The sequence below is a fragment of the Pelobates fuscus genome, chromosome 2 (genome assembly GCF_036172605.1).
Source record: "Pelobates fuscus isolate aPelFus1 chromosome 2, aPelFus1.pri, whole genome shotgun sequence".
NCBI classification, from domain to species: domain Eukaryota; kingdom Metazoa; phylum Chordata; class Amphibia; order Anura; family Pelobatidae; genus Pelobates; species Pelobates fuscus.
In genome coordinates, this window is record NC_086318.1 from 355811212 (window position 1) to 355832845 (window position 21634).

At 42.8% G+C, this 21634-nt stretch overlaps 26 non-coding genes across 26 annotated transcripts; all 26 read right to left on the bottom strand.

Moving 5' to 3' along the window:
• Positions 1–443: 443 nt before the first annotated feature.
• On the bottom strand, positions 444–610 carry LOC134590390 (U1 spliceosomal RNA). Its single transcript, XR_010087322.1, has one exon. It is a non-coding gene; the product is annotated as a U1 spliceosomal RNA (small nuclear RNA).
• A 471-nt stretch (positions 611–1081) lies between these two features.
• Positions 1082–1222, bottom strand: LOC134591901 (U4 spliceosomal RNA). The gene has a single exon (XR_010088603.1). It is a non-coding gene; the product is annotated as a U4 spliceosomal RNA (small nuclear RNA).
• An 899-nt stretch (positions 1223–2121) lies between these two features.
• LOC134590798 (U1 spliceosomal RNA) lies at positions 2122–2288 on the bottom strand. Its single transcript, XR_010087669.1, has one exon. It is a non-coding gene; the product is annotated as a U1 spliceosomal RNA (small nuclear RNA).
• A 478-nt stretch (positions 2289–2766) lies between these two features.
• On the bottom strand, positions 2767–2907 carry LOC134591962 (U4 spliceosomal RNA). The gene has a single exon (XR_010088656.1). It is a non-coding gene; the product is annotated as a U4 spliceosomal RNA (small nuclear RNA).
• An 899-nt stretch (positions 2908–3806) lies between these two features.
• On the bottom strand, positions 3807–3973 carry LOC134590524 (U1 spliceosomal RNA). Its single transcript, XR_010087434.1, has one exon. It is a non-coding gene; the product is annotated as a U1 spliceosomal RNA (small nuclear RNA).
• Positions 3974–4451: 478 nt separating this feature from the next.
• Positions 4452–4592, bottom strand: LOC134591964 (U4 spliceosomal RNA). The gene has a single exon (XR_010088657.1). It is a non-coding gene; the product is annotated as a U4 spliceosomal RNA (small nuclear RNA).
• Positions 4593–5491: 899 nt separating this feature from the next.
• On the bottom strand, positions 5492–5658 carry LOC134591197 (U1 spliceosomal RNA). The gene has a single exon (XR_010088010.1). It is a non-coding gene; the product is annotated as a U1 spliceosomal RNA (small nuclear RNA).
• A 478-nt stretch (positions 5659–6136) lies between these two features.
• Positions 6137–6277, bottom strand: LOC134591965 (U4 spliceosomal RNA). The gene has a single exon (XR_010088658.1). It is a non-coding gene; the product is annotated as a U4 spliceosomal RNA (small nuclear RNA).
• An 898-nt stretch (positions 6278–7175) lies between these two features.
• Positions 7176–7342, bottom strand: LOC134590627 (U1 spliceosomal RNA). The gene has a single exon (XR_010087523.1). It is a non-coding gene; the product is annotated as a U1 spliceosomal RNA (small nuclear RNA).
• A 471-nt stretch (positions 7343–7813) lies between these two features.
• On the bottom strand, positions 7814–7954 carry LOC134593152 (U4 spliceosomal RNA). The gene has a single exon (XR_010089675.1). It is a non-coding gene; the product is annotated as a U4 spliceosomal RNA (small nuclear RNA).
• An 899-nt stretch (positions 7955–8853) lies between these two features.
• On the bottom strand, positions 8854–9020 carry LOC134590178 (U1 spliceosomal RNA). Its single transcript, XR_010087140.1, has one exon. It is a non-coding gene; the product is annotated as a U1 spliceosomal RNA (small nuclear RNA).
• A 480-nt stretch (positions 9021–9500) lies between these two features.
• LOC134592620 (U4 spliceosomal RNA) lies at positions 9501–9641 on the bottom strand. The gene has a single exon (XR_010089221.1). It is a non-coding gene; the product is annotated as a U4 spliceosomal RNA (small nuclear RNA).
• A 900-nt stretch (positions 9642–10541) lies between these two features.
• Positions 10542–10708, bottom strand: LOC134590365 (U1 spliceosomal RNA). Its single transcript, XR_010087300.1, has one exon. It is a non-coding gene; the product is annotated as a U1 spliceosomal RNA (small nuclear RNA).
• A 480-nt stretch (positions 10709–11188) lies between these two features.
• On the bottom strand, positions 11189–11329 carry LOC134592621 (U4 spliceosomal RNA). The gene has a single exon (XR_010089222.1). It is a non-coding gene; the product is annotated as a U4 spliceosomal RNA (small nuclear RNA).
• Positions 11330–12228: 899 nt separating this feature from the next.
• On the bottom strand, positions 12229–12395 carry LOC134590525 (U1 spliceosomal RNA). Its single transcript, XR_010087435.1, has one exon. It is a non-coding gene; the product is annotated as a U1 spliceosomal RNA (small nuclear RNA).
• A 468-nt stretch (positions 12396–12863) lies between these two features.
• Positions 12864–13004, bottom strand: LOC134592622 (U4 spliceosomal RNA). The gene has a single exon (XR_010089223.1). It is a non-coding gene; the product is annotated as a U4 spliceosomal RNA (small nuclear RNA).
• A 900-nt stretch (positions 13005–13904) lies between these two features.
• LOC134590792 (U1 spliceosomal RNA) lies at positions 13905–14071 on the bottom strand. The gene has a single exon (XR_010087665.1). It is a non-coding gene; the product is annotated as a U1 spliceosomal RNA (small nuclear RNA).
• Positions 14072–14541: 470 nt separating this feature from the next.
• Positions 14542–14682, bottom strand: LOC134592624 (U4 spliceosomal RNA). The gene has a single exon (XR_010089224.1). It is a non-coding gene; the product is annotated as a U4 spliceosomal RNA (small nuclear RNA).
• Positions 14683–15581: 899 nt separating this feature from the next.
• On the bottom strand, positions 15582–15748 carry LOC134590179 (U1 spliceosomal RNA). The gene has a single exon (XR_010087141.1). It is a non-coding gene; the product is annotated as a U1 spliceosomal RNA (small nuclear RNA).
• A 468-nt stretch (positions 15749–16216) lies between these two features.
• Positions 16217–16357, bottom strand: LOC134592625 (U4 spliceosomal RNA). The gene has a single exon (XR_010089225.1). It is a non-coding gene; the product is annotated as a U4 spliceosomal RNA (small nuclear RNA).
• A 900-nt stretch (positions 16358–17257) lies between these two features.
• Positions 17258–17424, bottom strand: LOC134590793 (U1 spliceosomal RNA). Its single transcript, XR_010087666.1, has one exon. It is a non-coding gene; the product is annotated as a U1 spliceosomal RNA (small nuclear RNA).
• Positions 17425–17894: 470 nt separating this feature from the next.
• LOC134592626 (U4 spliceosomal RNA) lies at positions 17895–18035 on the bottom strand. The gene has a single exon (XR_010089226.1). It is a non-coding gene; the product is annotated as a U4 spliceosomal RNA (small nuclear RNA).
• An 899-nt stretch (positions 18036–18934) lies between these two features.
• Positions 18935–19102, bottom strand: LOC134591431 (U1 spliceosomal RNA). Its single transcript, XR_010088211.1, has one exon. It is a non-coding gene; the product is annotated as a U1 spliceosomal RNA (small nuclear RNA).
• Positions 19103–19579: 477 nt separating this feature from the next.
• Positions 19580–19720, bottom strand: LOC134591995 (U4 spliceosomal RNA). Its single transcript, XR_010088685.1, has one exon. It is a non-coding gene; the product is annotated as a U4 spliceosomal RNA (small nuclear RNA).
• An 898-nt stretch (positions 19721–20618) lies between these two features.
• On the bottom strand, positions 20619–20785 carry LOC134591528 (U1 spliceosomal RNA). Its single transcript, XR_010088295.1, has one exon. It is a non-coding gene; the product is annotated as a U1 spliceosomal RNA (small nuclear RNA).
• Positions 20786–21253: 468 nt separating this feature from the next.
• Positions 21254–21394, bottom strand: LOC134593752 (U4 spliceosomal RNA). The gene has a single exon (XR_010090188.1). It is a non-coding gene; the product is annotated as a U4 spliceosomal RNA (small nuclear RNA).
• Between the last annotated feature and the right edge of the window lie 240 nt (positions 21395–21634).

Consider the following 21634-nt stretch of genomic DNA (forward strand, 5'->3'; position numbering starts at 1 on the left):
TTCCATGGTGTTCATTAGTAAGTGCTAGCGACCACCTAGCTATTCCTAAGGTTTGGTCTGATTGTCTCAAGCGGCAATTCACTGCCTTGATCCAGAAAATCTTTATTTCCCAGAAATTCAATCAAACGTTACGTTCTGTTGGAAGACGTAATATAGGTCTCCAATTCTTTATTTCTTCCATTGCATTGAAGCATACAATAAATCAAAAGAAGTCAGGATAAAAAAATGATGAAAAAAAAGCTGAAAAGTTAAAATAAAAAGTGAAATTCTGGCTTAAAACTGGTCTCCAGAAAACATAGATAATAAAAATGATCAAGCCTAGGAAATGATTGTCGCTGCCTGCTTGATGCGGAAAGTAAGAGCCAAAGAAGACGGGTGCCGTGGTTGAAATTATCCTTCGTCAGAATTGGTGAAGTTCTCTATTTTTGTCAAACAAGCAAACACAGGGGAAAGCGCGAACGCAGTCCCCCACTACCATAAATTATGCAGTCGAGTTTCCCACATTTGAGGAAATCGCAGAGGTCAACTGGTACGGAGTGCAATGAACCAGCCTCACTCTGGGAGAGCCACCATAGGGATCATGGCTATTGCTCCCCTGCCAGGTAAGTATGACATGACGGGTACATTCAAAGTCACGCCCGCTGGGAAGCCTTTCCTTTAGGCTGTGGTGAAATAATAAAGCAAGTTAAAAAAAAAAAAAAGCAAATAAATAATCCAAATGATAGAAGGCTACAAAAGATTACCAAACCTCGTGGCTGATCGTTGTTTTCCTTAGCTACCAGTAATTTTAGTGCCTTCAGGTGGTTAGGTGTGAATAATTGAGCTGGATTCAGGGTGCGAAGGAGCAATTTGCATAAAGGCAAATGCTAGGCCAATGAGCCGAAGGATGGGAATTCGTAGTATGGAGTGAGAATAGTGTGCTGCCGGAAACAAGTGGATTCAGTGGGAGAGAAAGGTAAAAGGGAAATGCTAAGAAGCCAGCGGAAGGAATGGTGCAACAGAGCTCAGGAAGTAACGGAAGTCACGTAAGACACGCCCTAGACATGGGGCGCCATAAACTTTTATTAAACCAATCTTTCAGTCTCCTTAGAGCCTGTCAAAAATTGCCAATGCTGACTTTATTTCAAGTCATCATGGCGGGGTATTGGGTAAAGTTTTCAATTAGCAATAATCACGCCTCGGATTGACCTCATGGGCTACGATACTGCCACTGCGCAAAGCTAGCTGTTCAAGTGGGCCAGCTTTTAAGAGCTACCACGTAAGGACACTTTAAGACAGCGGTGAGAAAAAGTTCATGACCATAAGCCATTGCAAAGGATTGTGGGAGGCAATATTCTAATTAGGCCCGCTTCCTCCTACAGGGAAGCTTAAACCCCAACAAATTCCTCGGTCTTCTTATATGGCATCTTGGAATGGTTCCAAACCTATAACAGAGAGTGAGGGCAACCATATCTTGCAGCAAACCTTGTACAATTTTTTTTCTCTCTTTGGAAACAGTTTTGCCAAGATTCTACTACAGCAGCCATTAGGCAGAGTACGCAATCCGCTGGTCTACGTTCGTCCCCAAAGTCACACATTTCATGACTCCATCGATAGGAATGACCCTTGCCTAGCACCTGTCTTCTCTTCATTCACACTCAACAGGGCTGAAAGAACATTTGTGGTGGCTTTTTCAAAATTCCATGGTGTTCATTAGTAAGTGCTAGCGACCACCCAGCTATTCCTAAGGTTTGGTCTGATTGTCTCAAGCGGCAATTCACTGCCTTGATCCAGAAAATCTTTTTTTCCCAGAAATTCAATCAAACGTTACTTTCTGTTGGAAGACGTAATATAGGTCTCCAATTCTTTATTTCTTCCATTGCATTGAAGCATACAATAAATCAAAAGAAGTCAGGATAAAAAAATGATGAAAAAAAATCTAAAAATTTAAAATAAAAAGTGAAATTCTGGCTTAAAACTGGTCTCCAGAAAACATAGATAATAAAAATGATCAAGCCTAGGAAAAGATTGTCGCTGCCTGCTTGATGTGGAAAGTAAGAGCCAAAGAAGATGGGTGCCGTGGCTGAAATTATCCTTCGTCAGAATTGGTGAAGTTCTCTATTTTTGTCAAACAAGCAAACACAGGGGAAAGCGCGAACGCAGTCCCCCACTACCATAAATTATGCAGTCGAGTTTCCCACATTTGAGGAAATCACAGAGGTCAACTGGTACGGAGTGCAATGAACCAACCTCACTCTGGGAGAGCCACCTTAGGGATCATGGCTATTGCTCCCCTGCCAGGTAAGTATGACATGACGGGTACATTCAAAGGCACGCCCGCTGGGAAGCCTTTCCTTTAGGCTGTGGTGAAATAATAAAGCAAGTTAAAAAAAAAAAAAAAAGAAGAGCAAATAAATAATCCAAATGATAGAAGGCTACAAAAGATTACCAAACCTCGTGGCTGATCGTTGTTTTCCTTAGCTACCAGTAATTTTAGTGCCTTCAGGTGGTTAGGTGTGAATAATTGAGCTGGATTCAGGGTGCGAAGGAGCAATTTGCATAAAGGCAAATGCTAGGCCAATGAGCCGAAGGATGGGAATTCGTAGCATGTAGTGAGAATAGTGTGCTGCCGGAAACAAGTGGATTCAGTGGGAGAGAAAGGTAAAAGGGAAATGCAAGGAAGCCAGCGGAAGGAATGGTGCAACAGAGCTCAGGAAGAAACGGGAGTCATGTAAGACACGCGCTAGACATGGGGCGCCATAAACTTTTTTTAAACCAATCTTTCAGTCTCCTTAGAGCCTGTCAAAAATTGCCAATGCTGACTGTATTTCAAGTCATCATGGCGGGGTATTGGGTAAAGTTTTCAATTAGCAATAATCACGCCTCGGATTGACCTCATGGGCTACGATACTGCCACTGCGCAAAGATAACTGTTCAAGTGGGCCAGCTTTTAAGAGCTACCACGTAAGGACACTTTAAGACAGCGGTAAGAAAAAGTTCATGACCATAAGCCATTGCAAAGGATTGTGGGAGGCAATATTCTAATTAGGCCCGCTTCCTCCTACAGGGAAGCTTAAACCCCAACAAATTCCTCGGTCTTCTTATATGGCATCTTGGAATGGTTCCAAACCTATAACAGAGAGTGAGGGCAACCATATCTTGCAGCAAACCTTGTACAATTTTTTTTCTCTCTTTGGAAACAGTTTTGCCAAGATTCTACTACAGCAGCCATTAGGCAGAGTACACAATCCGCTGGTCTACGTTCGTCCCCAAAGTCACACATTTCATGACTCCATCGATAGGAATGACCCTTGCCTAGCACCTGTCTTCTCTTCATCCACACTCAACAGGGCTGAAAGAACATTTGTGGTGGCTTTTTCAAAATTCCATGGTGTTCATTAGTAAGTGCTAGCGACCACCCAGCTATTCCTAAGGTTTGGTCTGATTGTCTTAAGCGGCAATTCACTGCCTTGATCCAGAAAATTTTTTTTTCCCAGAAATTCAATCAAACGTTACGTTCTGTTGGAAGACGTAATATAGGTCTCCAATTCTTTATTTCTTCCATTGCATTGAAGCATACAATAAATCAAAAGAAGTCAGGATAAAAAAATGATGAAAAAAAAGCTGAAAAGTTAAAATAAAAAGTGAAATTCTGGCTTAAAACTGGTCTCCAGAAAACATAGATAATAAAAATGATCAAGCCTAGGAAATGATTGTCGCTGCCTGCTTGATGCGGAAAGTAAGAGCCAAAGAAGACGGGTGCCGTGGCTGAAATTATCCTTCGTCAGAATTGGTGAAGTTCTCTATTTTTGTCAAACAAGCAAACACAGGGGAAAGCGCGAACGCAGTCCCCCACTACCATAAATTATGCAGTCGAGTTTCCCACATTTGAGGAAATCACAGAGGTCAACTGGTACGGAGTGCAATGAACCAGCCTCACTCTGGGAGAGCCACCTTAGGGATCATGGCTATTGCTCCCCTGCCAGGTAAGTATGACATGACGGGTACATTCAAAGGCACGCCCGCTGGGAAGCCTTTCCTCTAGGCTGTGGTGAAATAATAAAGCAAGTTAAAAAAAAAAAAAAAAGAAGAGCAAATAAATAATCCAAATGATAGAAGGCTACAAAAGATTACCAAACCTCGTGGCTGATCGTTGTTTTCCTTAGCTACCAGTAATTTTAGTGCCTTCAGGTGGTTAGGTGTGAATAATTGAGCTGGTTTCAGGGTGCGAAGGAGCAATTTGCATAAAGGCAAATGCTAGGCCAATGAGCCGAAGGATGGGAATTCGTAGCATGTAGTGAGAATAGTGTGCTGCCGGAAACAAGTGGATTCAGTGGGAGAGAAAGGTAAAAGGGAAATGCAAGGAAGCCAGCGGAAGGAATGGTGCAACAGAGCTCAGGAAGAAACGGGAGTCACGTAAGACACGCGCTAGACATGGGGCGCCATAAACTTTTTTTAAACCAATCTTTCAGTCTCCTTAGAGCCTGTCAAAAATTGCCAATGCTGACTGTATTTCAAGTCATCATGGCGGGGTATTGGGTAAAGTTTTCAATTAGCAATAATCACGCCTCGGATTGACCTCATGGGCTACGATACTGCCACTGCGCAAAGATAACTGTTCAAGTGGGCCAGCTTTTAAGAGCTACCACGTAAGGACACTTTAAGACAGCGGTGAGAAAAAGTTCATGACCATAAGCCATTGCAAAGGATTGTGGGAGGCAATATTCTAATTAGGCCCGCTTCCTCCTACAGGGAAGCTTAAACCCCAACAAATTCCTCGGTCTTCTTATATGGCATCTTGGAATGGTTCCAAACCTATAACAGAGAGTGAGGGCAACCATATCTTGCAGCAAACCTTGTACAATTTTTTTTCTCTCTTTGGAAACGGTTTTGCCAAGATTCTACTACAGCAGCCATTAGGCAGAGTACACAATCCGCTGGTCTACGTTCGTCCCCAAAGTCACACATTTCATGACTCCATCGATAGGAATGACCCTTGCCTAGCACCTGTCTTCTCTTCATCCACACTCAACAGGGCTGAAAGAACATTTGTGGTGGCTTTTTCAAAATTCCATGGTGTTCATTAGTAAGTGCTAGCGACCACCCAGCTATTCCTAAGGTTTGGTCTGATTGTCTCAAGCGGCAATTCACTGCCTTGATCCAGAAAATTTTTTTTTCCCAGAAATTCAATCAAACGTTACGTTCTGTTGGAAGACGTAATATAGGTCTCCAATTCTTTATTTCTTCCATTGCATTGAAGCATACAATAAATCAAAAGAAGTCAGGATAAAAAAATGATGAAAAAAAAGCTGAAAAGTTAAAATAAAAAGTGAAATTCTGGCTTAAAACTGGTCTCCAGAAAACATAGATAATAAAAATGATCAAGCCTAGGAAATGATTGTCGCTGCCTGCTTGATGCGGAAAGTAAGAGCCAAAGAAGACGGGTGCCGTGGCTGAAATTATCCTTCGTCAGAATTGGTGGAGTTCTCTATTTTTGTCAAACAAGCAAACACAGGGGAAAGCGCGAACGCAGTCCCCCACTACCATAAATTATGCAGTCGAGTTTCCCACATTTGAGGAAATCACAGAGGTCAACTGGTACGGAGTGCAATGAGCCAACCTCACTCTGGGAGAGCCACCTTAGGGATCATGGCTATTGCTCCCCTGCCAGGTAAGTATGACATGACGGGTACATTCAAAGGCACGCCCGCTGGGAAGCCTTTCCTTTAGGCTGTGGTGAAATAATAAAGCAAGTTAAAAAAAAAAAAAAAAGAAGAGCAAATAAATAATCCAAATGATAGAAGGCTACAAAAGATTACCAAACCTCGTGGCTGATCGTTGTTTTCCTTAGCTACCAGTAATTTTAGTGCCTTCAGGTGGTTAGGTGTGAATAATTGAGCTGGATTCAGGGTGCGAAGGAGCAATTTGCATAAAGGCAAATGCTAGGCCAATGAGCCGAAGGATGGGAATTCGTAGCATGTAGTGAGAATAGTGTGCTGCCGGAAACAAGTGGATTCAGTGGGAGAGAAAGGTAAAAGGGAAATGCAAGGAAGCCAGCGGAAGGAATGGTGCAACAGAGCTCAGGAAGAAACGGGAGTCACGTAAGACACGCCCTAGACATGGGGCGCCATAAACTTTTTTTAAACCAATCTTTCAGTCTCCTTAGAGCCTGTCAAAAATTGCCAATGCTGACTGTATTTCAAGTCATCATGGCGGGGTATTGGGTAAAGTTTTCAATTAGCAATAATCACGCCTCGGATTGACCTCATGGGCTACGATACTGCCACTGCGCAAAGATAACTGTTCAAGTGGGCCAGCTTTTAAGAGCTACCACGTAAGGACACTTTAAGACAGCGGTGAGAAAAAGTTCATGACCATAAGCCATTGCAAAGGATTGTGGGAGGCAATATTCTAATTAGGCCCGCTTCCTCCTACAGGGAAGCTTAAACCCCAACAAATTCCTCGGTCTTCTTATATGGCATCTTGGAATGGTTCCAAACCTATAACAGAGAGTGAGGGCAACCATATCTTGCAGCAAACCTTGTACAATTTTTTTTCTCTCTTTGGAAACAGTTTTGCCAAGATTCTACTACAGCAGCCATTAGGCAGAGTTTACAATCGCTGGTCTACGTTCGTCCCCAAAGTCACACATTTCATGACTCCATCGATAGGAATGACCCTTGCCTAGCACCTGTCTTCTCTTCATCCACACTCAACAGGGCTGAAAGAACATTTGTGGTGGCTATTTCAAAATTCCATGGTGTTCATTAGTAAGTGCTAGCGACCACCCAGCTATTCCTAAGGTTTGGTCTGATTGTCTCAAGCGGCAATTCACTGCCTTGATCCAGAAAATCTTTTTTTCCCAGAAATTCAATCAAACGTTACGTTCTGTTGGAAGACGTAATATAGGTCTCCAATTCTTTATTTCTTCCATTGCATTGAAGCATACAATAAATCAAAAGAAGTCAGGATAAAAAAATGATGAAAAAAAAGCTGAAAAGTTAAAATAAAAAGTGAAATTCTGGCTTAAAACTGGTCTCCAGAAAACATAGATAATAAAAATGATCAAGCCTAGGAAATGATTGTCGGTGCCTGCTTGATGCGGAAAGTAAAAGCTGAAGAAGACGGGTGTCGTGGCTGAAATTATCCTTCGTCAGAATTGGTGAAGTTCTCTATTTTTGGCAAACAAGCAAACACAGGGAAAAGCGCGAACGCAGTCCCCCACTACCATAAATTATGCAGTCGAGTTTCCCACATTTGAGGAAATCGCAGAGGTCAACTGGTACGGAGTGCAATGAACCAGCCTCACTCTGGGAGAGCCACCTTAGGGATCATGGCTATTGCTCCCCTGCCAGGTAAGTATGACATGACGGGTACATTCAAAGGCACGCCCGCTGGGAAGCCTTTCCTTTAGGCTGTGGTGAAATAATAAAGCAAGTTAAAAAAAAAAAAAAGCAAATAAATAATCCAAATGATAGAAGGCTACAAAAGATTACCAAACCTCGTGGCTGATCATTGTTTTCCTTAGCTACCAGTAATTTTAGTGCCTTCAGGTGGTTAGGTGTGAATAATTGAGCTGGATTCAGGGTGCGAAGGAGCAATTTGCATAAAGGCAAATGCTAGGCCAATGAGCCGAAGGATGGGAATTCGTAGCATGGAGTGAGAATAGTGTGCTGCCGGAAACAAGTGGATTCAGTGGGAGAGAAAGGTAAAAGGGAAATGCTAAGAAGCCAGCGGAAGGAATGGTGCAACAGAGCTCAGGAAGAAACGGGAGTCACGTAAGACACGCCCTAGACATGGGGCGCCATAAACTTTTATTAAACCAATCTTTCAGTCTCCTTAGAGCCCGTCAAAAATTGCCAATGCTGACTGTATTTCAAGTCATCATGGCGGGGTATTGGGTAAAGTTTTCAATTAGCAATAATCACGCCTCGGATTGACCTCATGGGCTACGATACTGCCACTGCGCAAAGCTAACTGTTCAAGTGGGCCGGCTTTTAAGAGCTACCACGTAAGGATACTTTAAGGCAGCGGTGAGAAAAAGTTCATGACCATAAGCCATTGCAAAGGATTGTGGGAGGCAATATTCTAATTAGGCCCGCTTCCTCCTACAGGGAAGCTTAAACCCCAACAAATTCCTCGGTCTTCTTATATGGCATCTTGGAATGGTTCCAAACCTATAACAGAGAGTGAGGGCAACCATATCTTGCAGCAAACCTTGTACAATTTTTTTTCTCTCTTTGGAAACAGTTTTGCCAAGATTCTACTACAGCAGCCATTAGGCAGAGTACACAATCCGCTGGTCTACGTTCGTCCCCAAAGTCACACATTTCATGACTCCATCGATAGGAATGACCCTTGCCTAGCACCTGTCTTCTCTTCATCCACACTCAACAGGGCTGAAAGAACATTTGTGGTGGCTATTTCAAAATTCCATGGTGTTCATTAGTAAGTGCTAGCGACCACCCAGCTATTCCTAAGGTTTGGTCTGATTGTCTCAAGCGGCAATTCACTGCCTTGATCCAGAAAATCTTTTTTTCCCAGAAATTCAATCAAACGTTACGTTCTGTTGGAAGACGTAATATAGGTCTCCAATTCTTTATTTCTTCCATTGCATTGAAGCATACAATAAATCAAAAGAAGTCAGGATAAAAAAATGATGAAAAAAAAGCTGAAAAGTTAAAATAAAAAGTGAAATTCTGGCTTAAAACTGGTCTCCAGAAAACATAGATAATAAAAATGATCAAGCCTAGGAAATGATTGTCGGTGCCTGCTTGATGCGGAAAGTAAAAGCTGAAGAAGACGGGTGTCGTGGCTGAAATTATCCTTCGTCAGAATTGGTGAAGTTCTCTATTTTTGTCAAACAAGCAAACACAGGGGAAAGCGCGAACGCAGTCCCCCACTACCATAAATTATGCAGTCGAGTTTCCCACATTTGAGGAAATCGCAGAGGTCAACTGGTACGGAGTGCAATGAACCAGCCTCACTCTGGGAGAGCCACCTTAGGGATCATGGCTATTGCTCCCCTGCCAGGTAAGTATGACATGACGGGTACATTCAAAGGCACGCCAGCTGGGAAGCCGTTCCTTTAGGCTGTGGTGAAATAATAAAGCAAGTTAAAAAAAAAAAAAAAAAAAAAAAGCAAATAAATAATCCAAATGATAGAAGGCTACAAAAGATTACCAAACCTCGTGGCTGATCATTGTTTTCCTTAGCTACCAGTAATTTTAGTGCCTTCAGGTGGTTAGGTGTGAATAATTGAGCTGGATTCAGGGTGCGAAGGAGCAATTTGCATAAAGGCAAATGCTAGGCCAATGAGCCGAAGGATGGGAATTCGTAGCATGTAGTGAGAATAGTGTGCTGCCGGAAACAAGTGAATTCAGTGGGAGAGAAAGGTAAAAGGGAAATGCTAAGAAGCCAGCGGAAGGAATGGTGCAACAGAGCTCAGGAAGAAACGGGAGTCACGTAAGACACGCCCTAGACATGGGGCGCCATAAACTTTTATTAAACCAATCTTTCAGTCTCCTTAGAGCCTGTCAAAAATTGCCAATGCTGACTGTATTTCAAGTCATCATGGCGGGGTATTGGGTAAAGTTTTCAATTAGCAATAATCACGCCTCGGATTGACCTCATGGGCTACGATACTGCCACTGCGCAAAGCTAACTGTTCAAGTGGGCCGGCTTTTAAGAGCTACCACGTAAGGACACTTTAAGGCAGCGGTGAGAAAAAGTTCATGACCATAAGCCATTGCAAAGGATTATGGGAGGCAATATTCTAATTAGGCCCGCTTCCTCCTACAGGGAAGCTTAAACCCCAACAAATTCCTCGGTCTTCTTATATGGCATCTTGGAATGGTTCCAAACCTATAACAGAGAGTGAGGGCAACCATATCTTGCAGCAAACCTTGTACAATTTTTTTTCTCTCTTTGGAAACAGTTTTGCCAAGATTCTACTACAGCAGCCATTAGGCAGAGTACACAATCCGCTGGTCTACGTTCATCCCCAAAGTCACACATTTCATGACTCCATCGATAGGAATGACCCTTGCCTAGCACCTGTCTTCTCTTCATCCACACTCAACAGGGCTGAAAGAACATTTGTGGGGGCTATTTCAAAATTCCATGGTGTTCATTAGTAAGTGCTAGCGACCACCCAGCTATTCCTAAGGTTTGGTCTGATTGTCTCAAGCGGCAATTCACTGCCTTGATCCAGAAAATCTTTTTTTCCCAGAAATTCAATCAAACGTTACGTTCTGTTGGAAGACGTAATATAGGTCTCCAATTCTTTATTTCTTCCATTGCATTGAAGCATACAATAAATCAAAAGAAGTCAGGATAAAAAAATGATGAAAAAAAAAGCTGAAAAGTTAAAATAAAAAGTGAAATTCTAGCTTAAAACTGGTCTCCAGAAAACATAGATAATAAAAATGATCAAGCCTAGGAAATGATTGTCGGTGCCTGCTTGATGCGGAAAGTAAAAGCTGAAGAAGACGGGTGTCGTGGCTGAAATTATCCTTCGTCAGAATTGGTGAAGTTCTCTATTTTTGTCAAACAAGCAAACACAGGGGAAAGCGCGAACGCAGTCCCCCACTACCATAAATTATGCAGTCGAGTTTCCCACATTTGAGGAAATCGCAGAGGTCAACTGGTACGGAGTGCAATGAACCAGCCTCACTCTGGGAGAACCACCTTAGGGATCATGGCTATTGCTCCCCTGCCAGGTAAGTATGACATGACGGGTACATTCAAAGGCACGCCAGCTGGGAAGCCTTTCCTTTAGGCTGTGGTGAAATAATAAAGCAAGTAAAAAAAAAAAAAAAAAAAGAAGAGCAAATAAATAATCCAAATGATAGAAGGCTACAAAAGATTACCAAACCTCGTGGCTGATCGTTGTTTTCCTTAGCTACCAGTAATTTTAGTGCCTTCAGGGGGTTAGGTGTGAATAATTGAGCTGGATTCAGGGTGCGAAGGAGCAATTTGCATAAAGGCAAATGCTAGGCCAATGAGCCGAAGGATGGGAATTCGTAGCATGGAGTGAGAATAGTGTGCTGCCGGAAACAAGTGGATTCAGTGGGAGAGAAAGGTAAAAGGGAAATGCTAAGAAGCCAGCGGAAGTAATGGTGCAACAGAGCTCAGGAAGAAACGGGAGTCACGTAAGACACGCCCTAGACATGGGGCGCCATAAACTTTTATTAAACCAATCTTTCAGTCTCCTTAGAGCCTGTCAAAAATTGCCAATGCTGACTGTATTTCAAGTCATCATGGCGGGGTATTGGGTAAAGTTTTCAATTAGCAATAATCACGCCTCGGATTGACCTCATGGGCTACGATACTGCCACTGCGCAAAGCTAACTGTTCAAGTGGGCCAGCTTTTAAGAGCTACCACGTAAGGACACTTTAAGACAGCGGTGAGAAAAAGTTCATGACCATAAACCATTGCAAATGATTGTGGGAGGCAATATTCTAATTAGGCCCGCTTCCTCCTACAGGGAAGCTTAAACCCCAACAAATTCCTCGGTCTTCTTATATGGCATCTTGGAATGGTTCCAAACCTATAACAGAGAGTGAGGGCAACCATATCTTGCAGCAAACCGTGTACAATTTTTTTTCTCTCTTTGGAAACAGTTTTGCCAAGATTCTACTACAGCAGCCATTAGGCAGAGTACACAATCCGCTGGTCTACGTTCGTCCCCAAAGTCACACATTTCATGACTCCATCGATAGGAATGACCCTTGCCTAGCACCTGTCTTCTCTTCATCCACACTCAACAGGGCTGAAAGAACATTTGTGGTGGCTTTTTCAAAATTCCATGGTGTTCATCAGTAAGTGCTAGCGACCACCCAGCTATTCCTAAGGTTTGGTCTGATTGTCTCAAGCGGCAATTCACTGCCTTGATCCAGAAAATCTTTTTTTCCCAGAAATTCAATCAAACGTTACGTTCTGTTGGAAGACGTAATATAGGTCTCCAATTCTTTATTTCTTCCATTGCATTGAAGCATACAATAAATCAAAAGAAGTCAGGATAAAAAAATGATGAAAAAAAAGCTGAAAAGTTAAAATAAAAAGTGAAATTCTGGCTTAAAACTGGTCTCCAGAAAACATAGATAATAAAAATGATCAAGCCTAGGAAATGATTGTCGCTGCCTGCTTGATGCGGAAAGTAAAAGCTGAAGAAGACGGGTGTCGTGGCTGAAATTATCCTTCGTCAGAATTGGTGAAGTTCTCTATTTTTGTCAAACAAGCAAACACAGGGGAAAGCGCGAACGCAGTCCCCCACTACCATAAATTATGCAGTCGAGTTTCCCACATTTGAGGAAATCACAGAGGTCAACTGGTACGGAGTGCAATGAACCAGCCTCACTCTGGGAGAGCCACCTTAGGGATCATGGCTATTGCTCCCCTGCCAGGTAAGTATGACATGACGGGTACATTCAAAGGCACGCCAGCTGGGAAGCCGTTCCTTTAGGCTGTGGTGAAATAATAAAGCAAGTTAAAAAAAAAAAGCAAATAAATAATCCAAATGATAGAAGGCTACAAAAGATTACCAAACCTCGTGGCTGATCATTGTTTTCCTTAGCTACCAGTAATTTTAGTGCCTTCAGGTGGTTAGGTGTGAATAATTGAGCTGGATTCAGGGTGCGAAGGAGCAATTTGCATAAAGGCAAATGCTAGGCCAATGAGCCGAAGGATGGGAATTCGCAGCATGTAGTGAGAATAGTGTGCTGCTGGAAACAAGTGAATTCAGTGGGAGAGAAAGGTAAAAGGGAAATGCTAAGAAGCCAGCGGAAGGAATGGTGCAACAGAGCTCAGGAAGAAACGGGAGTCACGTAAGACACGCCCTAGACATGGGGCGCCATAAACTTTTATTAAACCAATCTTTCAGTCTCCTTAGAGCCTGTCAAAAATTGCCAATGCTGACTGTATTTCAAGTCATCATGGCGGGGTATTGGGTAAAGTTTTCAATTAGCAATAATCACGCCTCGGATTGACCTCATGGGCTACGATACTGCCACTGCGCAAAGCTAACTGTTCAAGTGGGCCGGCTTTTAAGAGCTACCACGTAAGGACACTTTAAGGCAGCGGTGAGAAAAAGTTCATGACCATAAGCCATTGCAAAGGATTATGGGAGGCAATATTCTAATTAGGCCCGCTTCCTCCTACAGGGAAGCTTAAACCCCAACAAATTCCTCGGTCTTCTTATATGGCATCTTGGAATGGTTCCAAACCTATAACAGAGAGTGAGGGCAACCATATCTTGCAGCAAACCTTGTACAATTTTTTTTCTCTCTTTGGAAACAGTTTTGCCAAGATTCTACTACAGCAGCCATTAGGCAGAGTACACAATCCGCTGGTCTACGTTCATCCCCAAAGTCACACATTTCATGACTCCATCGATAGGAATGACCCTTGCCTAGCACCTGTCTTCTCTTCATCCACACTCAACAGGGCTGAAAGAACATTTGTGGGGGCTATTTCAAAATTCCATGGTGTTCATTAGTAAGTGCTAGCGACCACCCAGCTATTCCTAAGGTTTGGTCTTATTGTCTCAAGCGGCAATTCACTGCCTTGATCCAGAAAATCTTTTTTTCCCAGAAATTCAATCAAACGTTACGTTCTGTTGGAAGACGTAATATAGGTCTCCAATTCTTTATTTCTTCCATTGCATTGAAGCATACAATAAATCAAAAGAAGTCAGGATAAAAAAATGATGAAAAAAAAAGCTGAAAAGTTAAAATAAAAAGTGAAATTCTGGCTTAAAACTGGTCTCCAGAAAACATAGATAATAAAAATGATCAAGCCTAGGAAATGATTGTCGGTGCCTGCTTGATGCGGAAAGTAAAAGCTGAAGAAGACGGGTGTCGTGGCTGAAATTATCCTTCGTCAGAATTGGTGAAGTTCTCTATTTTTGTCAAACAAGCAAACACAGGGGAAAGCGCGAACGCAGTCCCCCACTACCATAAATTATACAGTCGAGTTTCCCACATTTGAGGAAATCGCAGAGGTCAACTGGTACGGAGTGCAATGAACCAGCCTCACTCTGGGAGAACCACCTTAGGGATCATGGCTATTGCTCCCCTGCCAGGTAAGTATGACATGACGGGTACATTCAAAGGCACGCCAGCTGGGAAGCCTTTCCTTTAGGCTGTGGTGAAATAATAAAGCAAGTAAAAAAAAAGAAGAGCAAATAAATAATCCAAATGATAGAAGGCTACAAAAGATTACCAAACCTCGTGGCTGATCGTTGTTTTCCTTAGCTACCAGTAATTTTAGTGCCTTCAGGGGGTTAGGTGTGAATAATTGAGCTGGATTCAGGGTGCGAAGGAGCAATTTGCATAAAGGCAAATGCTAGGCCAATGAGCCGAAGGATGGGAATTCGTAGCATGGAGTGAGAATAGTGTGCTGCCGGAAACAAGTGGATTCAGTGGGAGAGAAAGGTAAAAGGGAAATGCTAAGAAGCCAGCGGAAGTAATGGTGCAACAGAGCTCAGGAAGAAACGGGAGTAACGTAAGACACGCCCTAGACATGGGGCGCCATAAACTTTTATTAAACCAATCTTTCAGTCTCCTTAGAGCCTGTCAAAAATTGCCAATGCTGACTGTATTTCAAGTCATCATGGCGGGGTATTGGGTAAAGTTTTCAATTAGCAATAATCACGCCTCGGATTGACCTCATGGGCTACGATACTGCCACTGCGCAAAGCTAACTGTTCAAGTGGGCCAGCTTTTAAGAGCTACCACGTAAGGACACTTTAAGACAGCGGTGAGAAAAAGTTCATGACCATAAACCATTGCAAAGGATTGTGGGAGGCAATATTCTAATTAGGCCCGCTTCCTCCTACAGGGAAGCTTAAACCCCAACAAATTCCTCGGTCTTCTTATATGGCATCTTGGAATGGTTCCAAACCTATAACAGAGAGTGAGGGCAACCATATCTTGCAGCAAACCGTGTACAATTTTTTTTCTCTCTTTGGAAACAGTTTTGCCAAGATTCTACTACAGCAGCCATTAGGCAGAGTACACAATCCGCTGGTCTACGTTCGTCCCCAAAGTCACACATTTCATGACTCCATCGATAGGAATGACCCTTGCCTAGCACCTGTCTTCTCTTCATCCACACTCAACAGGGCTGAAAGAACATTTGTGGTGGCTTTTTCAAAATTCCATGGTGTTCATCAGTAAGTGCTAGCGACCACCCAGCTATTCCTAAGGTTTGGTCTGATTGTCTCAAGCGGCAATTCACTGCCTTGATCCAGAAAATCTTTTTTTCCCAGAAATTCAATCAAACGTTACGTTCTGTTGGAAGACGTAATATAGGTCTCCAATTCTTTATTTCTTCCATTGCATTGAAGCATACAATAAATCAAAAGAAGTCAGGATAAAAAAATGATGAAAAAAAAGCTGAAAAGTTAAAATAAAAAGTGAAATTCTGGCTTAAAACTGGTCTCCAGAAAACATAGATAATAAAAATGATCAAGCCTAGGAAATGATTGTCGCTGCCTGCTTGATGCGGAAAGTAAAAGCTGAAGAAGACGGGTGTCGTGGCTGAAATTATCCTTCGTCAGAATTGGTGAAGTTCTCTATTTTTGTCAAACAAGCAAACACAGGGGAAAGCGCGAACGCAGTCCCCCACTACCATAAATTATGCAGTCGAGTTTCCCACATTTGAGGAAATCGCAGAGGTCAACTGGTACGGAGTGCAATGAACCAGCCTCACTCTGGGAGAGCCACCTTAGGGATCATGGCTATTGCTCCCCTGCCAGGTAAGTATGACATGACGGGTACATTCAAAGGCACGCCAGCTGGGAAGCCGTTCCTTTAGGCTGTGGTGAAATAATAAAGCAAGTTAAAAAAAAAAAGCAAATAAATAATCCAAATGATAGAAGGCTACAAAAGATTACCAAACCTCGTGGCTGATCATTGTTTTCCTTAGCTACCAGTAATTTTAGTGCCTTCAGGTGGTTAGGTGTGAATAATTGAGCTGGATTCAGGGTGCGAAGGAGCAATTTGCATAAAGGCAAATGCTAGGCCAATGAGCCGAAGGATGGGAATTCGCAGCATGTAGTGAGAATAGTGTGCTGCTGGAAACAAGTGAATTCAGTGGGAGAGAAAGGTAAAAGGGAAATGCTAAGAAGCCAGCGGAAGGAATGGTGCAACAGAGCTCAGGAAGAAACGGGAGTCACGTAAGACACGCCCTAGACATGGGGCGCCATAAACTTTTATTAAACCAATCTTTCAGTCTCCTTAGAGCCTGTCAAAAATTGCCAATGCTGACTGTATTTCAAGTCATCATGGCGGGGTATTGGGTAAAGTTTTCAATTAGCAATAATCACGCCTCGGATTGACCTCATGGGCTACGATACTGCCACTGCGCAAAGCTAACTGTTCAAGTGGGCCGGCTTTTAAGAGCTACCACGTAAGGACACTTTAAGGCAGCGGTGAGAAAAAGTTCATGACCATAAGCCATTGCAAAGGATTATGGGAGGCAATATTCTAATTAGGCCCGCTTCCTCCTACAGGGAAGCTTAAACCCCAACAAATTCCTCGGTCTTCTTATATGGCATCTTGGAATGGTTCCAAACCTATAACAGAGAGTGAGGGCAACCATATCTTGCAGCAAACCTTGTACAATTTTTTTTCTCTCTTTGGAAACAGTTTTGCCAAGATTCTACTACAGCAGCCATTAGGCAGAGTACACAATCCGCTGGTCTACGTTCATCCCCAAAGTCACACATTTCATGACTCCATCGATAGGAATGACCCTTGCCTAGCACCTGTCTTCTCTTCATCCACACTCAACAGGGCTGAAAGAACATTTGTGGGGGCTATTTCAAAATTCCATGGTGTTCATTAGTAAGTGCTAGCGACCACCCAGCTATTCCTAAGGTTTGGTCTTATTGTCTCAAGCGGCAATTCACTGCCTTGATCCAGAAAATCTTTTTTTCCCAGAAATTCAATCAAACGTTACGTTCTGTTGGAAGACGTAATATAGGTCTCCAATTCTTTATTTCTTCCATTGCATTGAAGCATACAATAAATCAAAAGAAGTCAGGATAAAAAAATGATGAAAAAAAAAGCTGAAAAGTTAAAATAAAAAGTGAAATTCTGGCTTAAAACTGGTCTCCAGAAAACATAGATAATAAAAATGATCAAGCCTAGGAAATGATTGTCGGTGCCTGCTTGATGCGGAAAGTAAAAGCTGAAGAAGACGGGTGTCGTGGCTGAAATTATCCTTCGTCAGAATTGGTGAAGTTCTCTATTTTTGTCAAACAAGCAAACACAGGGGAAAGCGCGAACGCAGTCCCCCACTACCATAAATTATACAGTCGAGTTTCCCACATTTGAGGAAATCGCAGAGGTCAACTGGTACGGAGTGCAATGAACCAGCCTCACTCTGGGAGAACCACCTTAGGGATCATGGCTATTGCTCCCCTGCCAGGTAAGTATGACATGACGGGTACATTCAAAGGCACGCCAGCTGGGAAGCCTTTCCTTTAGGCTGTGGTGAAATAATAAAGCAAGTAAAAAAAAAGAAGAGCAAATAAATAATCCAAATGATAGAAGGCTACAAAAGATTACCAAACCTCGTGGCTGATCGTTGTTTTCCTTAGCTACCAGTAATTTTAGTGCCTTCAGGGGGTTAGGTGTGAATAATTGAGCTGGATTCAGGGTGCGAAGGAGCAATTTGCATAAAGGCAAATGCTAGGCCAATGAGCCGAAGGATGGGAATTCGTAGCATGGAGTGAGAATAGTGTGCTGCCGGAAACAAGTGGATTCAGTGGGAGAGAAAGGTAAAAGGGAAATGCTAAGAAGCCAGCGGAAGTAATGGTGCAACAGAGCTCAGGAAGAAACGGGAGTAACGTAAGACACGCCCTAGACATGGGGCGCCATAAACTTTTATTAAACCAATCTTTCAGTCTCCTTAGAGCCTGTCAAAAATTGCCAATGCTGACTGTATTTCAAGTCATCATGGCGGGGTATTGGGTAAAGTTTTCAATTAGCAATAATCACGCCTCGGATTGACCTCATGGGCTACGATACTGCCACTGCGCAAAGCTAACTGTTCAAGTGGGCCAGCTTTTAAGAGCTACCACGTAAGGACACTTTAAGACAGCGGTGAGAAAAAGTTCATGACCATAAACCATTGCAAAGGATTGTGGGAGGCAATATTCTAATTAGGCCCGCTTCCTCCTACAGGGAAGCTTAAACCCCAACAAATTCCTCGGTCTTCTTATATGGCATCTTGGAATGGTTCCAAACCTATAACAGAGAGTGAGGGCAACCATATCTTGCAGCAAACCTTGTACAATTTTTTTTCTCTCTTTGGAAACAGTTTTGCCAAGATTCTACTACAGCAGCCATTAGGCAGAGTACACAATCCGCTGGTCTACGTTCGTCCCCAAAGTCACACATTTCATGACTCCATCGATAGGAATGACCCTTGCCTAGCAACTGTCTTCTCTTCATCCACACTCAACAGGGCTGAAAGAACATTTGTGGTGGCTTTTTCAAAATTCCATGGTGTTCATCAGTAAGTGCTAGCGACCACCCAGCTATTCCTAAGGTTTGGTCTGATTGTCTCAAGCGGCAATTCACTGCCTTGATCCAGAAAATCTTTTTTTCCCAGAAATTCAATCAAACGTTACGTTCTGTTGGAAGACGTAATATAGGTCTCCAATTCTTTATTTCTTCCATTGCATTGAAGCATACAATAAATCAAAAGAAGTCAGGATAAAAAAATGATGAAAAAAAAGCTGAAAAGTTAAAATAAAAAGTGAAATTCTGGCTTAAAACTGGTCTCCAGAAAACATAGATAATAAAAATGATCAAGCCTAGGAAATGATTGTCGGTGCCTGCTTGATGCGGAAAGTAAAAGCTGAAGAAGACGGGTGTCGTGGCTGAAATTATCCTTCGTCAGAATTGGCGAAGTTCTCTATTTTTGTCAAACAAGCAAACACAGGGGAAAGCACGAACGCAGTCCCCCACTACCATAAATTATGCAGTCGAGTTTCCCCACATATGAGGAAATCGCAGAGGTCAACTGGTACGGAGTGCAACGAACCAGCCTCACTCTGGGAGAGCCAACTTAGGGATCATGGCTATTGCTCCCCTGCCAGGTAAGTATGACATGACGGGTACATTCAAAGGCACGCCCGCTGGGAAGCCTTTCCTTTAGGCTGTGGTGAAATAATAAAGCAAGTTAAAAAAAAAAAAAAAAAAAAGCAAATAAATAATCCAAATGATAGAAGGCTACAAAAGATTACCAAACCTCGTGGCTGATCATTGTTTTCCTTAGCTACCAGTAATTTTAGTGCCTTCAGGTGGTTAGGTGTGAATAATTGAGCTGGATTCAGGGTGCGAAGGAGCAATTTGCATAAAGGCAAATGCTAGGCCAATGAGCCGAAGGATGGGAATTCGTAGCATGGAGTGAGAATAGTGTGCTGCCGGAAACAAGTGGATTCAGTGGGAGAGAAAGGTAAAAGGGAAATGCTAAGAAGCCAGCGGAAGGAATGGTGCAACAGAGCTCAGGAAGAAACGGGAGTCACGTAAGACACGCCCTAGACATGGGGCGCCATAAACTTTTATTAAACCAATCTTTCAGTCTCCTTAGAGCCTGTCAAAAATTGCCAATGCTGACTGTATTTCAAGTCATCATGGCGGGGTATTGGGTAAAGTTTTCAATTAGCAATAATCACGCCTCGGATTGACCTCATGGGCTACGATACTGCCACTGCGCAAGGCTAACTGTTCAAGTGGGCCGGCTTTTAAGAGCTACCACGTAAGGACACTTTAAGGCAGCGGTGAGAAAAAGTTCATGACCATAAGCCATTGCAAAGGATTGTGGGAGGCAATATTCTAATTAGGCCCGCTTCCTCCTACAGGGAAGCTTAAACCCCAACAAATTCCTCGGTCTTCTTATATGGCATCTTGGAATGGTTCCAAACCTATAACAGAGAGTGAGGGCAACCATATCTTGCAGCAAACCTTGTACAATTTTTTTTCTCTCTTTGGAAACAGTTTTGCCAAGATTCTACTACAGCAGCCATTAGGCAGAGTACACAATCGCTGGTCTACGTTCGTCCCCAAAGTCACACATTTCATGACTCCATCGATAGGAATGACCCTTGCCTAGCACCTGTCTTCTCTTCATCCACACTCAACAGGGCTGAAAGAACATTTGTGGTGGCTATTTCAAAATTCCATGGTGTTCATTAGTAAGTGCTAGCGACCACCCAGCTATTCCTAAGGTTTGGTCTGATTGTCTCAAGCGGCAATTCACTGCCTTGATCCAGAAAATCTTTTTTTCCCAGAAATTCAATCAAACGTTACGTTCTGTTGGAAGACGTAATATAGGTCTCCAATTCTTTATTTCTTCCATTGCATTGAAGCATACAATAAATCAAAAGAAGTCAGGATAAAAAAATGATGAAAAAAAAGCTGAAAAGTTAAAATAAAAAGTGAAATTCTGGCTTAAAACTGGTCTCCAGAAAACATAGATAATAAAAATGATCAAGCCTAGGAAATGATTGTCGCTGCCTGCTTGATGCGGAAAGTAAGAGCCAAAGAAGACGGGTGCCGTGGCTGAAATTATCCTTCGTCAGAATTGGTGAAGTTCTCTATTTTTGTCAAACAAGCAAACACAGGGGAAAGCGCGAACGCAGTCCCCCACTACCATAAATTATGCAGTCGAGTTTCCCACATTTGAGGAAATCGCAGAGGTCAACTGGTACGGAGTGCAATGAACCAGCCTCACTCTGGTAGAGCCACCTTAGAGATCATGGCTATTGCTCTCTTGCCAGGTAAGTATGACATGACGGGTACATTCAAAGGCACGCCCGCTGGGAAGCCTTTCCTTTAGGCTGTGGTGAAATAATAAAACAAGTAAAAAAAAAAAAGCAAATAAATAATCCAAATGATAGAAGGCTACAAAAGATTACCAAACCTCGTGGCTGATCGTTGTTTTCCTTAGCTACCAGTAATTTTAGTGCCTTCAGGTGGTTAGGTGTGAATAATTGAGCTGGATTCAGGGTGCGAAGGAGCAATTTGCATAAAGGCAAATGCTAGGCCAATGAGCCGAAGGATGGGAATTCGTAGCATGTAGTGAGAATAGTGTGCTGCCGGAAACAAGTGAATTCAGTGGGAGAGAAAGGTAAAAGGGAAATGCTAAGAAGCCAGCGGAAGGAATGGTGCAACAGAGCTCAGGAAGAAACGGGAGTCACGTAAGACACGCCCTAGACATGGGGCGCCATAAACTTTTATTAAACCAATCTTTCAGTCTCCTTAGAGCCTGTCAAAAATTGCCAATGCTGACTGTATTTCAAGTCATCATGGCGGGGTATTGGGTAAAGTTTTCAATTAGCAATAATCACTCCTCGGATTGACCTCATGGGCTACGATACTGCCACTGCGCAAAGTTAACTGTCGAAGTGGGCCAGCTTTTAAGAGCTACCACGTAAGGACACTTTAAGACAGCGGTGAGAAAAAGTTCATGACCATAAGCCATTGCAAAGGATTGTGGGAGGCAATATTCTAATTAGGCCCGCTTCCTCCTACAGGGAAGCTTAAACCCCAACAAATTCCTCGGTCTTCTTATATGGCATCTTGGAATGGTTCCAAACCTATAACAGAGAGTGAGGGCAACCATATCTTGCAGCAA